The following is a 17,698-nucleotide window of genomic DNA, read 5'->3' on the forward strand; positions in this document are numbered from 1 at the left end:
CTTCTTTGACTGACCGAAGCCTCAGCAACACGTTGTCCAGAAACAGGAGTTTGTAACCTCCTAGTCTCTGGGAACGCGTTGCACAGACCTTTCTGCAAGGCCTACCGAAGATGTTTCATCCTCTGCTCCCTCTGCGATGGCAAGATAAGGTCAGCAACCTTACCCTTGTAACGTGGATCAAGGAGGGTTGCCAGCCAGTAATGGTCCTTCTCCTTGATACCACGAATACGAGGATCCTTACGCAGGCTTTGCAGGATCAGGGAGGCCATGCAGCGTAGGTTTGCTGAAGCATTCGGTCCGGAGTCCTCTGGTTCACTAAGGACGACATGGTCTGCAGCCACCTCCTCCCAGCCACGTACAAGTCCATGTGTTTCTTGGGACTGATCCCTTAAAGACTGCTGCTGATGCTGAGTGCCAGGCTCCACCTCCATACTGACACAATCTTCCTCCTCTTCCTCCTCCTCCTCTTCCTGTGTGATCGGCGGGCACGCAGGAACACTGTCTGGATAAAGGGGGCCTTGAGAGCTAAGGAAGTCCTCCTCTTCCTGCCTCTGTTCTGCCTCAAGTGCCCTGTCCATTATTCCACACAGCGTGTGCTCCAACAGGTGGACAAGGGGGACAGTGTCACTGATGCATGCACTGTCACTGCTCACCATCCTCGTGGCCTCCTCAAATGGTGACAGGACAGTGCATGCATCCCTGATCATGGCCCACTGGCGTGGGGAAAAAAAAACAAGCTCTCCTGACCCTGTCCTGGTGCCATAGTCGCACAGGTACTCATTGATGGCCCTCTGCTGCGTGTGCAGCCGCTGCAGCATGGCCAACGTTGAGTTCCACCTGGTGGGCATGTCACAGATTAGGTGGTTCTTGGGCAGGTTAAACTCCTTTTGGAGGTCCGTCAGCCGAGCACTGGCATTATATGACCGGCGGAAAAGCACACAGACTTTCCTGGCCTGCCTCAGGACATCCTGTAAGCCCGGGTACCTGCCCAAGAACCGCTGCACCACCAAGTTAAGGACGTGAGTCAAACAGGGCACATGGGTCATTTGTCCCTGTCGGAGGGCAGAGAGGAGGTTGGTGCCATTGTCACAAACCACCATTCCTGCCTGAAGTTGGCATGGCGTCAACCACCTCTGAATCTGCCCCTGCAGAGCTGACAGAACCTCTGCCCCAGTGTGGCTCCTGTCCCCCAAGCACACCAGCTCAAGCACCGCATGGCATCTTTTGGCTTGCGTACTTGTGTAGCCCCTTGAACGGCTATGGAGCACCGCTGGTTCCGAGGACAAAGCACAGGAAGAGGCCATGGAGGAAGAAGAAGAGGTGGGGGTGGGGGTGGAGGAGAGAGGTGTGTGACAATCATTAGCATTTTGGAGGCGTGGTGGCGGAACAACCTCCAACACCACTGCACCTTGGCCTGCATCCTTCCCAGCTGCCAGCAGAGTCACCCAATGCGCCGTGAAACTTAGGTAACGTCCCTGTCCATGCCTGCTGGACCATGAGTCAGCGGTAATATGCACCTTACCGCTGACCGCCCTGTCCAGCGAGGCATGGACATTGCCTTCCACATGCCGGTAGAGAGTCGGAATCGCCTTCCGTGAGAAAAAGTGGCGTTTGGGTACCTGCCACTGAGGAACCGCACATTCCACAAACTCACGGAAGGGGGCAGTGTCTACCAACTGAAGAGGCAGCAGTTGAAGTGCTAGCAATTTTGCCAAGCTAGCATTCAACCGCTGGGCATGTGGATGGCTGGGAGCAAACTTCTTTCGGCGGTGCAGCAGCTGGGGCAGGGAAATTTGCCTGGTACAATCTGACGTCGGTGTACCAAAAGCAGATTGCCCACAAGTACTTGGCTGTGACACACTTAATTCTACACCTTCATTCCTCTCGGTGCAGGTCTCAGAGAGGACTGAAGGTATAGTGGGGTTGGAGATCTTAGCTGATGAGGAGCAAGGAGAGGTCCTCTTTGTTCTTTGGTGTGGGTCTTTTAGATACGCTTGCCAACGAACTGCATGGCAGGTCAACATATGTCTGGTCAAGCATGTGGTACCCAAGCGGGAGATGTTTTGGCCACGCGAGATACGCTTGAGACATATGTTGCAAATAGCAGCAGTGCGATCTGATGCACTCGTCTCAAAAAAGGCCCACACCAAAGAACTTTTTGAATAACGCGCAGAGACTGCAGCGCCCTGCTCATGTGGAGCTTTGGGGTGTGATGCAGTCAAAGTGCTGCCCTTAGGCTGGCCCCTGGAGGGCATCCTGCCTCGTTGGTGATGTGCCGCCTCCTCCACCTCCTCTCTCCTATCAGGCACCCACGTTGAGTCAGTGACCTCATCATCCCCTCCCTCCTCATCACTGGAGCAAACCTGGCAGTATGCTGCAGCAGGGGGAGCATGACTGCCAGATTGCTGTCCTTCTTGGGCACCCCCTCTGTGCTCACGTTACTGCCTTCATCGAGCTCAGTATCATCATCAGAGCCTTACAAACGCTGGGCATCCTCCTGGAGCATGTACCCAACACTGTGGTCAAACAGTTCGAGGGACTCCTCAGGAAGACATGGAGGGGCTGGGGAAGGAGTCACTGATGACATTGAGCCAAGGGAAGAGGCCGCTGCTTTGCCAGACAAAGTACCCTGGGCATGGGTGAGAGAGGATGAGGAGGATGAGGACGGCTTGGTCATCCACTCGACCAAGTCTTCCACATGTTGCGGCTCAACACGGCCAGCTGCCGAAAAAAAGGCCAAGCGTGTCCCACGGCCACGTGCTGATGAGGATGCACCGTCTCCACGACCAGCACTAGACACAGAGCCTGCTTGCCCTCTCTTATTGGCTTGTGACTGTCTGCCTCTCCTTCTTGGCCTTCCAGACATACTAATGGCCTGTAGCTGCACTAAGCTGGGTTATATATATATATATATATATATATATACTGATACTGCAGCTAGCAAAATCAACTGCCTGCCTGTAGTATGAGAACACCACCAACCTTCTACAGGTAGCTTTAGCTGAATACTGTGCAGAGCTCGCAAAAAACTAACTTGTACCTTTTTTAGCTGCCTGCGGTAGTGATAGGATCAGGAAAACACCACCAACCTTCTACAGGTAGCTTTAGCTGAACACTGTGCAGAGCTCGCAAAAAAATAACTTGTAGGTTTAGCTGGACACTGTGAGGTGGACGCACCACACTAACTTGTAGTTTTAGCTGAACACTGTGAGCAGGATGCACAGCACTAACTTGTAGGTTTAGCTGTACACTGTGAGCAGGATGCACCGCATTAACTTGTAGGTTTATCTGAACACTGTGAGGTGGATGCACTGCACTAACTTGTAGCTTTAGATGAACACTGTGCAGAGGTCTCACTACACTAACTTGTAAGTTTAGCTGAACACTGTGAGCAGGACGTACAGCACTAACTTGTAGTTTTAGCTGAACACTGTGAGCAGGACGCACCGCACTAACTTCTAGGTTTAGCTGAACACTGTGAGGTGGACGTACCCCACTAACTTGTAGTTTTAGCTGAACACTGTGAACAGGAAGCACTGCACTAACTGTAAATAGTCTAGCTGCCTGACTGTGGTACTAATAGGATCAAAAGAACACCAGCAATTTTCTTCAGGTAGCTGTAAATACTGTAACAAGACAAGCCTGCCTGTCAGTAAGAAGATAACAGGAACGGATCTAGCTGAACACTGTGAGCAGGATGCACCGTACTAACTTGTAGGTTTAGCTGAACGCTGTGAGGTGGACGCACCCCACTAACTTGTAGTTTTAGCTGAACACTGTGAGCAGGACGCACTGCACTAACTGTAAATAGTCTAGCTGCCTGACTGTGGTACTAATAGGATCAAAAGAACACCAGCAATTTTCTTCAGGTAGCTGTAAATACTGTAACAAGACAAGCCTGCCTGTCAGTAAGAAGATAACAGGAACGGATCTAGCTGAACACTGTGAGCAGGACGCACTGCACTAACTTGTAGCTTTAGATGAACACTGTACAGAGGTCTCACTACGCTAACTTGTAGGTTTAGATGAACACTGTGAGGAGGACGCACAGCACTAACTTGTAGTTTTAGCTGAACACTGTGAGCAGGACGCACCGCACTAACTTCTAGGTTTAGCTGAACACTGTGAGGTGGACGCACCGCACTAACTTGTAGTTTTAGCTGAACACTGTGAGCAGGACGCACCGCACTAACTTGTAGGTTTAGCTGAACACTGTGAGGTGGACGCACCACACTAACTTGTAGGTTTAGCTGAACACTGTGAGCAGGACGCACCCCACTAACTTGTAGGTTTAGCTGAACACTGTGAGGTGGACGTACCCCACTAACTTGTAGTTTTAGCTGAACACTGTGAGCAGGACGCACTGCACTAACTGTAAATAGTCTAGCTGCCTGACTGTGGTACTAATAGGATCAAAAGAACACCAGCAATTTTCTTCAGGTAGCTGTAAATACTGTAACAAGACAAGCCTGCCTGTCAGTAAGAAGATAACAGGAACGGATCTAGCTAAACTGAATACAGTGTATATATATATATATATATATATATATATATATATATATATATATGCAACACCTGGGATGCATATATATACACAATACACTGTAAGTGCAGCTAACTGACTGACTGTTCTGCCTAATCTATCTAACTCAAATCAAATGACACTGTCTGTCTCTCTCTCTCTCTCTATCTATGAACGCCGGAACACACACTACACAGGGCCGCCGTGCAGGCAGCCTTATATAGTGTGGGGCGTGTGCTAAATCCCCTGAGCCATAATTGGCCAATGCCTCCTTGGCTTTGGCCAATTACGGCTCTCTGTTCAGAGGGTGCTGTGATTGGCCAAGCATGCGGGTCATTATGCATGCTTGGCCAATCATCAGCCAGCAATGCACTGCGATGCCGCAGTGAATTATGGGCCGTGACGCGCCACACGAATTTGGCGCGAACGGCCCATATCGTTCGCAATTCGGCGAACGGGCGAACAGACGATGTTCGAGTCAAACATGGGTTCGACTCAAACACGAAGCTTTTCCCTACTCACGAGCACTAGTGTACTATGTGACACCACACAACATTTTTGAGGGTAATCCACACAGGACCTCCAGGGGATACTTGAGGTGTCTGCATCTGTGAAACTTGCATCAAAATGTGTAGTGTTTTGCATTTTTTGTTCAGAGTGAATTTGAATCCCATCTTCAAAAATATTTTGTGAACAAACTGACAATTGTCCCCAACTTCAAAGCAAGGTTTCATATTCCTATTTCAGGACTGAAATATCACTGTGTTTTAAGTATACCTTTTGTTTCAGTCTCATAGGGGAGAAAAGACTCAAACAGTCTGAGGATCCCAGGACCCCCCCCCCCCAAGTCACCAGCCTGAAGCAGGAATTACCCCAAGCCCCAGCCCAAGACCATGCCCACCCGAGGATCTTGAGGAAGGAGAGGTGGAGGAAGTGTGCGAGATTTGCACCCCACCAAGTGAGTGACTGACACCCCAGCTTAAGGTAATCTATTTAGGTGTGCATATTTTGATAATCAATTTTCTCCACCAATTTTAGGTGATGTTCTGTTTGTGGAAGGCCAAGCGGCGGAGCCATTTAGCACAGACAGTGCACAAAGTCTGATTGGGCAGATCATGGTGTGGAATGGCCAAATTGATCGAATATGAGACCAAATTGACAACATGAGAAATCGGCTGCACAGCATGCAACAGAAAATAAAGAACATGATTGATGTTTTGTGCAGAATATAATCACCTTTTGCCTAAAAACATCATGTTCTTCATTTCATTGTCAAATTTTAACTTTTAATTGTTTAAGTGGTGAAATAGTAATATCAAAATTTAGCAGATGCACACGGTGTGTCATCATGTGCTATCTTCCATCAGGGGATATCAATGTACTTGTTTTGTGTTTGCAACCCCTTCCTCATAATAATGTTATTTTGTGAGAGGAAAAAAGGGTTTGCACACACAAAACACGTCCATTGCTCCCCCATGATGGGAGATAGCACATGCTGACTTTAACCATTTGTACTCCCAATTTGTGTGCATTCTCCTAAATTTTGATTTTACATGGGTGACATAACCAGCACCGTTTGTGACATGTTGAACTTTGTAAGTTCCTGTTATTTTTTGTTATTATGTTTTTAAAAACCCTGTTGTCAAGCCTACATTTGTAACCCAAAAATATTTTTGATAAATATGGCTGAAATAACCAAAAAAAAACAAATATTATTGTTCCAAAAAAAAAAAAATTAAATAATAAAAAATATAACAAACCATAAACACGTAAAAAAAAAAAAAGGCACCTTTCAATGTGTGCACAGTAAAATGTTTTTACTACTACAATGTGTGTGGCTTATTATTTATCAATAACAGTTTCTTAAGTTTTGGGGTGTTTACAGTGACAAAGGGCCTTATTAACTAAAGGGAAAGGCACTTGCCACTACAAGTGCACTAGGAGACAGCCAAAACTAAATGCAAACAACAATAAAAACAAGAGATTTTATCCAAAATAATTTTTGTTTATTTGGTAAAAGGTTAAAGTTGTTCTTGCATTGCAATGGCCCCCCGACCATTAAAATAATTCGCATATCTGTCCCGCACTTGACGGGCGGTTTGGGGGGCCAAGCCAGTACGGCCAGTTTCCAGGCCTGTGAGTGGAGCTTCGCCACTAAGTCTGGCCTCAGGCCCAACAGAGGTAAGATATGTAGCAGAATGTCTTCTCAAAAAATTATGGAGAATGCAGCAAGCCATTATAACATGATTTAATTTATATTCCGCAAGATTTATGGCCGAGAGGAACAAACGGAACCGGCTGGCCAGAATCCCGAAGGCATTCTCAACAACTCTTCTTGCTCTGGCCAGCCAGTAATTAAATACCCTCTTCTCATTGGTGAGGAACCTTTGGGAGAATGGCCTCATCAAGTGCTCGCCAAGAGCAAACACTTCATCCGCGATGAAAACTGAGGGGAGTCCATCAACGTTCTGGTCATCAGGTGGCAAGCCCAGGCCACCAGTCTGGAGACGCTGGCACAACTCGGTCTGTGCAAAGACTCCTGCGTCCTGGCCGTTCTTCCCCACGTACACGAACATAAAATCCAATTGTGCCGAGACCACCGCCATCAATACTACACTATGAAACCCCTTGTAGTTAAAGTAGTAAGACCCCAAATAGTGTGATGGCACAATGCGGATATGCTTCCCATCAATCGCCCCACACAGTTGAGAAAGTCCCAACGGTCAGTGAACTGGGAGGCCACAGTCTGCCATTCCTGTGTGTTGGAAGGAAACTGTGGAGTCAAACAAGAAAAAAAATATATAAGTTTTTTTATACATAACTTTGCTATCAGATTACACAAAAACATTCTTGAACAACAGCAGTCGAACATTTTTAAAATGTGTTATTAATAAAAAACAAAAACATAAGGCCCACTTATAAGATTACTCACCCCCTCTGATGGACCATTGATCAATTTGAATGTGGGGGGAGGGGTTCTAATTTGGGAGAAGAACACACCTGACATTTGGAAACATTTGAGGGGGTGGGGGAGGGGTTCTAATTTGGGAGAAGAACACACCTGACATTTGGAAACATTTGAGGGGGTGGGGGAGGGTAAAGCAGTACAATGGAGCTGACAATATATATTATTAAAGGGACTATAGGCTAGAGGTATAAATGGACCCAGGATTGCATGGTGGGGAGGTTAGCGAAGGTAAATATGCATGTAGGGCAAAAAATGATTAATGAAAAAAAAACAGACATGCATGAAGATAAAGGGGACATTCACAGCATATTCCAATTATGTAACGAGGAAATTTAGACAATACATTAGCAAACATTAAATACATATCATGTAAGATTAAAGGATAAAAAAATGACCTTCATATAGTCCTTCTGCAGGACCTGAATTATAGCAGAACAGGTCTCTGGGATTATGATCCCCAGAGCCTGGGGGGGAGATGCCTGTCGAGAACTTCAAGTCCTGAAGACTTCTCCCAGTCGCCAAGTAACGTAATGTGGCAACTAGCCTCTGCTCCGCAGTGATGGCTTGCCTTATGCAGGTATCCTGCCTGCAGATATAAGAGGTCAGCATAGCCAGCAGACATTGAAAAACGGGGTCCGTCATCCTGAGATAATTCCTGAAATCCTCAGGATTATTCTCATGGATCTCACGGAGCAAAGGCATGTGCGAGAATTGGTCACGCTGGTGCAACCAATTCTTCGTCCATGAACTCCTCCTCGCCCTGCTCATGGACTGGACTCAGGTCAAAGTATTAACCCCAACACCAAGTCCCCACGCAGCACGAACTTGAGAACGAGTACATCCATGCACCATGGCTTCAAAACGGTCGGCTGGTCAAACAAACTTAGAAAAAACGCACTGAAGAACAGCAAGGCCTATGAAGAGCGACCTGAAGATCAGGAACGAGCGGACCAGAACGGCCTGCTAGGCAGGTTACGAACTGACCAGCACGCACTGAAAACCAGATACAGACCTCACAAGCACAAACTGAACCGCAGAAAATGATCGAAATAAGCTGAAGTGTGAAAAGCGTGAATCGTCTCTAACCAAACTTCTACTAACACGAGATAAACACGAGATTAGCAGAAGGAGCCCAAAGGGTGGCGTAATGGGGCTTGAACTTCCTTTTTCTAGTCCCATCGTACGTGCCGTACGTCAAACCGCGTTCAAAACCATCGGACTTTTGGAGTGATCGTGTGTGTTCAAATCCATCCGTTTGTAAGTCCGGTGCACCTACGCTACAAAGTCCATTGGAAAGATCGCCGGACCAAGTATGCCCTAAAGTCCAATCGTGTGTACGCAGCATTAGGCGACACAGACCCTATCTGACCCTAAAACCTAACTTATATCACCCGCCGGGTGATCAGGGGGTTAAACCTGTATTAGGTAATAAACGGCGGGTGCTCTGACACTATGAAAAACAAACTAACTGACCAGCATCACCCGTAACAGTTATAAAGTGATCACTGGTGAAAGGGTTAACTAGGGGGCAATTAGGGGGTTAAAACCTTTACTAGGTAGTATATGGGGGTACCTGACACTATAAAAACCTGACGGCGAACCTAAATATTTACCTGCCTAACTAGCATCACCTGTGACACTAATACAGCGATCAGATAAACGATTGCTTAGTGACACTGGCGATGGGGGGTGATCAAGGGGTTAAAACTTTATTAGGGGGGTTGGGGGGGTACCCTAGACCTAAAGGGACCTAACACTAACTGCCCTACCACTTATAACTGTCACAAATGACACCAATGCAATAGTCAGTAAAAAAAAAAAAAAAACTGCTATTGGTGTCACTGTGACAGGGGGTGCAGGGTGGTAATCGGGGGGTGATTTGTGTGCCTAGAGTGTTCTACTGTGAGTGTAGTGTTTGGTGCAAACTTACTTCATGTCTTCTCTCCTCGGAAGCCGGAACAAAAAGGCTTCACGAGGAGAGATGTCATCACTTCCTCTGCCGCTGTTTACATTACAGCAGCAGAGGAAGATTGTCATTCGCCAGGAGTGATTGTGAGGGGGTGGCCATGTATCAGTGGCCTCCCCCTCAGCACAGATCGCTCCTGACGCTAATCCGACCGCTGCAGGCTCGGGGGGTCCGTTTGGACCCCCCGCCCGCGGGCAGGCAGGGACGTACAGGTAAGCCCTTATGCCTGCCCGTGCCATTGTGCCGATGTACATCGGCATGCGGCGGTTGGCAACTGGTTAAATAATACTTAAAATTAATGTTACACTGATGCTGGGCAAGAATGTTTTTTGTGTAATGTGCTTGCAATGTTATGTGCAAAAGTACTTTTTTTTCTTGTTTGACTCCCCAGTTTCCTTCAACGCCATAGGAATGGCAGACTGTGGCATCCCATTTTGCCACCCCTTGCGGCTTTCCCAACGGTGGAGGGGCTATAGATGGGAAACACGTCCACATTGTGCCACCACCCCATTCGGGGTCATACTATTTTAATTATAAGGGGTTTAATAGTATTGTGTTAATGGTGGTGGTGTCGGCACAATATGAATTTCTGTATGTGAACGTGGGGAAGAATGGCCAGATGGAGGAGTCTTTGCCCAGACGGAGTTCTACCAGCGTTTCCAGAGCGGTAGCCTGGGATTGCCACCTGATGCGGATAACGTGGAAGAACTCACCTTTGTCTTCATTGCAAATGAAGCCTTTGGTCTGGGCGAGCACCTGATGAGGCCATTCCCCCAAAGGACCCTCACCCCGGAGAGGAGGGTTTTTAACTACCGGCTGGCCAGAGTGAGAAGAGTTGTGGAGAATGCCTTTGGGATAATGGCCAGCCAATTCCGCCTGTTTCAGACAGCCATCCACATGGCGGACTACAAACTAAATCACATTGTCCTAGCGTGTTGCATCCTACACAATTATTTACGCAAACATTCAAGCAATTATCTTGCATCTGTTGGGCCTGAGGCCGGACTTACAGAGAATCCTCTGACGGGCCTGGATACTGGCCGTACTGGCTTGGCCCCCCAAAGCGCCTATCAAGTTCGGGATAAATATGTTGATTTTTTTTACGGGTAGGGGGGCCATTGCAATGCCTGACAATCTTTATTTTTTTAAATAAAAATAATGATCAGATAAAATCTAGAAATGTATTTATTGCTTGCCTTTCTTTTTGGCTGTCTCCTAGATTCTCCTAGTGCACTTGTAGCGCCAAGTGTGTTCTCCTTTAGTAAATAAGCCCCATTGTCACTGTAAACACCAAATAACTCTCAAAAGGTTGGTAGGCTTGGAACTGGTTCCACCGCTTCCCCTTCCACAACCAGAACATCACCTAAAATTGATGAAAAAAAATTATTTAGAAATATGCAGGTATACATAGATTACCAGAAGCTGGGGTGTCAGACACTCACCTGGTGGGGTGCCCATGTCACCCACTTCCTCCACCGTTCCTTCCTCCACATCCTCGGTGGGGCTTGGGCTGATTTCCCAATCCGGTAGGCGAGGTCGGGGGTCGCTGGGATCAGGTTGTCTGAGTCTTTTCTCCCCTATGAGAATGAAACAAAAGGTATACTTAGCACACAGATATTTGAGTCCAGGAATAGGAATATGAAACATTGTATTGAAGTGGTGTACAATTGTCTAAGCAAATAAGGAAAAAACCTTGCGAGCCACAACAATCCAATGCCAAATAAGTAACAATACTCAGCTGCAGGCAGATATGCTGCACTAGAGTGAACTGTATCAATCTGAAATCTCTTGAATCTAAAAATATGTGCAAAATAACTCTCTCTGAGTGAATCAACTAGTGACAAATAAAAATCCAAACATATAGATATATACATATATAAATTAATATAAACCAGACACATTAAAGTGCAATGTGCATAAAAAAATGACGCAACATAGTTAAAATGCATACAAAGATTCAAAAGGTGCTTAGTGCTCCACAATTATCATAATAAACAGTCCTGATAAGTTATATTAAAGTGATTGGTGATATATAAAAAATCCTGTGAATCAATATAAAAAAGTGTGTATAAAAAGTGTCAGTTGATGGTGTTATCCAACATGCTCATATAGCCTTGGTGCTGCAAACCATGCTCTGGTGCAATTCAGTGGCCCCCCCAGGTAATTCTGCTCACCTCAGAGCGTGTGACTCAGCTGCTACACTGAGCCAAAACACGCTTAGGAGCCACCCCCGGGCTCTGTGCTGATTATCAGATGTCAGTCTCCAGCTTGGTTCAATGCAGTTCCACAGGCATATACAATAGAAAAACTCAATGGTGTGACATCATTTGGTAAATTTATTAAAAAAAAATAAATACACTCCCCACAATGGGATACTCACACTATCCCGGTGCGTCTCAGTGCACTGCTCTATATCAAGCCTCCAAAATAGTAACCAATGTAAGGGTATGGTATGCGTCTCCACTTAGACAGACTCTGTGCTGCTCACTCCGACCTGGCCCCTCCCCTACATGTGTTCAACACAGGGATATCATATTTCCCTGATGAAGACACGTGATCCCTGTGTCGAACACGCATAGGGGAGAGGCCAGGTCCCTCCACCCCAGCAGAGGCTGATGAGGACCATCCTGGGACTTCCATCCTGGAAGAACCGGATGCGACCATCTGGAGCCAGGTATATTATTTTTAGACATATTTAGTGTCCTAATATTAATGATGTTAACTAGATGTTCTAATTGATTACCTATTAAGGATTTGATCCAAAAAATTATGTCTACATATCAATTGACAGTAGTGGCCAAAAATGTTTGTCATCAGCTTGAAAAAATGCTGGTGTCAGAATGATACTCTTTTATACGTATTAACATTGAATTTGCAAGTCATGAGCTGAAAATTGTGTGTGATTGATGAACCAAACACTAAAACTATGTCCCTTTTTTATACACAGGATGAGCTCAGCCAGGAGGAAGGTGTGGAAAGTGGCAGGCAGGAGGTGGCCGGGCCCAGTAGGAGCCTCATACAATCGCAGGTGCCTCCCCTCCGCCTTCAAACAAAAAGGCCCAGAAAGGGGACGGTGACAGAGGAGGCATCACTGCGCTTCATGAAAGAAACTACAAATTTCCTCAAGAGCCCCCCCATAGCTGAAGAGGCCTATGGCTCCTATATAACCAGCAGGTTGCTCAAAATGGAGAAGGGCCAACGCCTCCTGTGTGAAAAACTTTTTTCTGATGTCCTTCACAAGGGGCTGAAGGGCGAGTTAACGGTCAAAACCCAAATAAATGAGCAAGCCCCTCCTCCTCCTCCTGCCACAAGTCAACCACCAGAGCCACAGCCTCCAAGGAAGGCTGCAGAGCAGCATGGAGGGTAGGCTACAGGGAAGCGTGCAGGGCATCGTGGAGGGAAGGCTGCAGCGAAGAGAAGAACGTGATGACCTGGCTTCAGTCTGGTCTGACAGAAGACGCAGGCTGGTGTAGTACCACAGCCTGGGGACATATATGTCATCTGCTGCTGGTCTTGATCTCTGGGATTCCTGGACCAGATTGTGCTCCGTATTATATGGACTCCTCAAGATCCCAATTTTCTTTTCCACAGACTTAATGTGTGCCCTGGGGCCAAAAGGCTATTTATATATATATGTGGAGATCACTATAAAATAAATATAAAATAAAATAAATAAATAAAAAAAGATCTTGATGAAATAAAAAATAATAAAAGATGACTCCAAAAAACAAATGTGTAAATATTAGTATGGAGATGGGTCTTTTAAAAAAATACAATATCATTCATGAGATCAAAGAGAAATAATCCAGAAATCAGTTTGTGAGAACTCTGTGCATATGAGCAGCAAACAACTTCGTTCTTCTAGCATTATAAAGAAGACAATTAATGCGCTGCATTCAACGATCACAGAATTTGCAGTGTGAGGAATGTGCTAGCTACAATACGAACACTAGTTTTACCAGATCGAGCGCTTCCGTGTCGTACTTGCTTCTGAGCATGAGTCGTTTTTTGGTCCGTCGGACTAGCATACAGATGAGCGGATTTCTCGATAGAAACTGGGTCCGGCAGAGTTACGGCAAAAAGATTTGAAGCATGTTCCAAATCTAAAGTCAGTCAGACTTTCAACAGAAAAAGTCCGCTGAAGGTCTGATGAAACCCACACACGGTCGGATTGTCCACCAGATTCGGTCCGTCAGACAAGTCCGGTCGAAAAGTCCGCTCGTGTGTACGCGGCATAAGGCAGAGATCTGTACTTTTTTTTTTAATCAGAAAAAAACTTTTATTGTAGAAACCAAATGAATACATATCAAAAATTGTACAAACATAAAGTAATATATACTGTATCAGTACATCGTAGAAACAAATGAAATAAATATGTTTCCCAGAATGGGTATCAAGCCATAAAAGAATGTTATGTATGCAGTGAAGTAATGTTTTATATATATTATATCTATATCAACTAGAAACACATTTAACAGTCCTTGTTGATTAATTTAGCAGCCTTCAGCAAACTCACGGCTCTCCAAGACAGGTGTCTTCACCAACTCCTCCTCACCCCCACTCCCAGCACTACTTCCTGTCTTTAACCACTTCAGCCCCGGAAGGATTTACCCCCTTCCTGACCAGAGCACTTTTTACAATTTGGCACTGCGTTGCTTTAACTGCTAATTGCGCGGTCATGCAATGCTGTACCCAAACGAAATTTGCGTCCTTTTCCTCCAACAAATAGAGCTTTCTTTTGATGGTATTTGATCACCTCTGCGGTCTTTATTTTTTGCGCTATAAACGGAAAAAGACCGAAAATTTTGAAAAAAAAATGATATTTTCTACTTTTTGTTATAAAAAAATCCAATAAACTCAATTTTAGTCATACATTTAGGCCAAAATGTATTCAGCCACATGTCTTTGGTAAAAAAATGTCAATAAGCGTATATTTATTGGTTTGCACAAAAGTTATAGTGTCTACAAACTAGGGTACATTTTCTGGAATTTACACAGCTTTTAGTTTATGACTGCCTATGTCATTTCTTGAGGTGCTAAAATGGCAGGGCAGTACAACCCCCCCCCCCAAATGACCCCATTTTGGAAAGAAGACACCCCAAGGAAATTGCTGAGAGGCATGTTGAGCCATTGAATATTATTTTTTTTGTCCCAAGTGACTGAATAATGACAAAAAAAAATGTACAAAAAGTTGTTACTAAATGATATATTGCTCTCACAGGCCATGGGCATATGTGGAATTGCACCACAAAATACATTTAGCTGCTTCTCCTGAGTATGGGGATACCACATGTGTGGGACTTTTTGGGAGCCTAGCCGCGTACGGGGCCCCGAAAACCAAGCACCGCCTTCAGGATTTCTAAGGGTGTAAATTTTTTATTTCACTCCTCACTACCTATCACAGTTTTGAAGGCCATAAATTGCCAAGATGGCACAAACCCCCCCAAATTACCCCATTTTGGAAAGTAGACACCCCAAGCTATTTTCTGAGAGGCATGTTGAGTCCATGGAATATTTTATATTTTGACACAAAGTTGCAAAAAAGTGACAAATTTTTTTTTTTTTTTGCACAAAGTTGTCACTAAATGATATATTGCTCAAACATGCCATGGGCATATGTGGATTTGCACCCCAAAATACATTTTGCTGATTCTCCTGAGTATGGGGATACCACATGTGTGGGACTTTTTGGGAGCCTAGCCGCGTACGGCGCCCCGAAAACCAAGCACCACCTTCAGGATTTCTAAGGGCGTAAAGTTTTGATTTCACTCCTCACTACCCATCACAGTTTTGAAGGCCATAAAATGCCCAGATGGCACAAACCCCCCCAAATGACCCCATTTTGGAAAGTAGACACCCCAAGCTATTTGCTGAGAGACATCTTGAGTCCACGGAATATTTTATATTTTGACACAAGTTGCGGGTAAGTGACAATTTTTTTTTTTTTGCACAAAGTTGTCACTAAATGATATATTGCTCAAACATGCCGTGGGCATATGTGGAATTATACCCCAAAATACATTCTGCTCCTTCTCCTGAGTACGGGGATACCACATGTGTGGGACTTTTTGGGAGCCTAGCTGCATACGGGGCCCCTAAAACCAATCACCGCCTTTAGGATTTCTAAGGGCGTAAATTTTTGATTCACTCCTCACTACCTATCACAGTTTCGAAGGCCATAAAATGCCAAGATAGCACAACCCCCCAAATGACCCCATTTTGGAAAGTAGACACCCCAAGCTATTTGCTGAGAGGCATGGTGAGTATTTGCAGCTCTCATTTGTTTTTGAAAATGAAGAAAGACAAGAAAAACATTTTTTTATTTCTTTTTTCAATTTTTAAACTTTGTGACAAAAAGTGAGCTCTGCAAAATACTCACTATACCTCTCAGCAAATAGCTTGGGGTGTCTACTTTCCAAAATAGGGTCATTTGGGGGGTTTTGTGCCACCTGGGCATTCCATGGCCTCCGAAACTGTGATAGGCAGTGAAGAGTGAAATTAAAAATTTACGCCCTTAGAAAGCCTGAAGGCGGTGCTTGGTTTTCGGGGTCTAGGTTCCCAAAAAGTCTCACACATGTGGTATCCTCGTACTCTGGAGAAGCAACAGAATGTATTTTGGGGTGTAATTTCACATATTCCCATGGCATGTTTGAGCAATATATCATTTAGTGACAACTTTGTTAAAAAAAAAAATGTGTCTTTTTCCCGCAACTTGTGTCACAATATAAAATATTCCATGGACTCGACATGCCTCTCAGCAAATAGCTTGGGGTGTCTACTTTCCAAAATGGGGTCATTTGGGGGGGGGGGTTGAACTGTCCTGACATTTTATGCACAACATTTAGAAGCGTATGTTTTTTTTCAAACGCATTTTTTGGGGAAAAAACATACTTTTTTAAATTTTAATGCACTAAAACACACTATATTGCCCAAATGTTTGATGAGATAAAAAAGATGATCTCAGGCCAAGTACATGGATACCAAACATGACATGCTTTAAAATTGCGCACAAACGTGCAGTGGCGACAAACTAAATACATTTTTAAAAGCCTTTAAAAGCCTTTACAGGTTACCACTTTAGATTTACAGAGGAGGTCTACTTCTAAAATTACTGCCCTCGATTTGACCTTCGCGGTGATACCTCACATGCATGGTGCAATTGCTGTTTATGTTTGATGCCAGACCGACGCTTGCGTTCGCCTTTGCGCGAGAGCAGGGGGGGACAGGGGTGCTTTTTTTTTTCTTTATTATTTTTTTGCTTTTTTATCTTATTTTTAAACTGTTCCTTTCATTTTTTTTAATCATTATCATAATAATTTTATTGTTATCTCAGGGAATGTAAATATCCCCTATGATAGCAATAGGTAGTGACAGGTACTCTTTTTTGAAAAAAACTGGGGTCTATTAGACCCTAGATCTCTCCTCTGCCCTCAAAGCATCTGACCACACCAAGATCGGTGTGATAAAATGCTTTCCCAATTTCCCAATGGCGCTGTTTACATCCGGCGAAATCTAAGTCATGAAATGCTCGTAGCTTCCGGTTTCTTAGGCCATAGAGATGTTTGGAGCTACTCTGGTCTCTGATCAGCTCTATGGTCAGCTGGCTGAATCACCGGCTGCATTCTCAGGTTCCCTGTTGAGACAGGAGAGCCAGAGAAAAACATGGAAGACGGTGTGGGGGGGGGAATTCTCTCCCACTGCTTGTAAAAGCAGTCTAGAGGCTAATTAGAGGCTAATTAGGCTAATTTACATGAAAGCTGACCGCTGGCTGAAAAGAATGATACCAAGATGATACCTAAACCTGCAGGCATCATTCTGGTATAACCACTCAAAGTCCAGCAACATACCAGTACGTTGCTGGTCCTTGTTGGGTATATATTGTAAACTTTTTTTTTCATGCAGCCTGTGGGCTGAACGAGAAAAAGAGATTGATCGGTGGGTATGCCCACCATTAGAATACCTCCCTTCATCCACCCACTTCTAATGATGGGCATACATGCACCATATATATATGCCGAAGCATGAGGGCATCCTCCCGCAAAAGTTAGGAGCAAAATCGCTCCTCCGCCCTCTGCTGCCCCCACGCTTCGGCATATATGCTGAAGTATGTAACTGTGGTGGTGAAATCACCTCCGACAGCGCTGGAGTCACGGCTTTATGTATCGTGGGAGCAAACGTTGTTGCTGTCAAGATAAATAAATCCGCTCTGCAGCTGAATGGCGTACCTGAAAACAAAAAAATG

The 17,698-nt window shown here is 45.1% G+C and overlaps 1 long non-coding RNA gene across 1 annotated transcript in view; it reads right to left on the bottom strand.

The window, feature by feature from the left end:
- Positions 1-9,736: 9,736 nt before the first annotated feature.
- Positions 9,737-17,698, bottom strand: part of LOC141114531 (uncharacterized) — a 75,253-nt gene continuing 67,291 nt past the window's right edge. Inside the window, exons 2-3 of the long non-coding RNA XR_012236920.1 lie at positions 10,899-11,033; positions 9,737-10,819 (exon numbers count right to left, since the gene is read on the bottom strand). This is a non-coding gene — a long non-coding RNA (uncharacterized lncRNA). The remainder of the gene's footprint in view (positions 10,820-10,898; positions 11,034-17,698) is intronic.

This window comes from Aquarana catesbeiana, linkage group LG12 (assembly GCF_042186555.1).
Source record: "Aquarana catesbeiana isolate 2022-GZ linkage group LG12, ASM4218655v1, whole genome shotgun sequence".
NCBI lineage: Eukaryota > Metazoa > Chordata > Amphibia > Anura > Ranidae > Aquarana > Aquarana catesbeiana.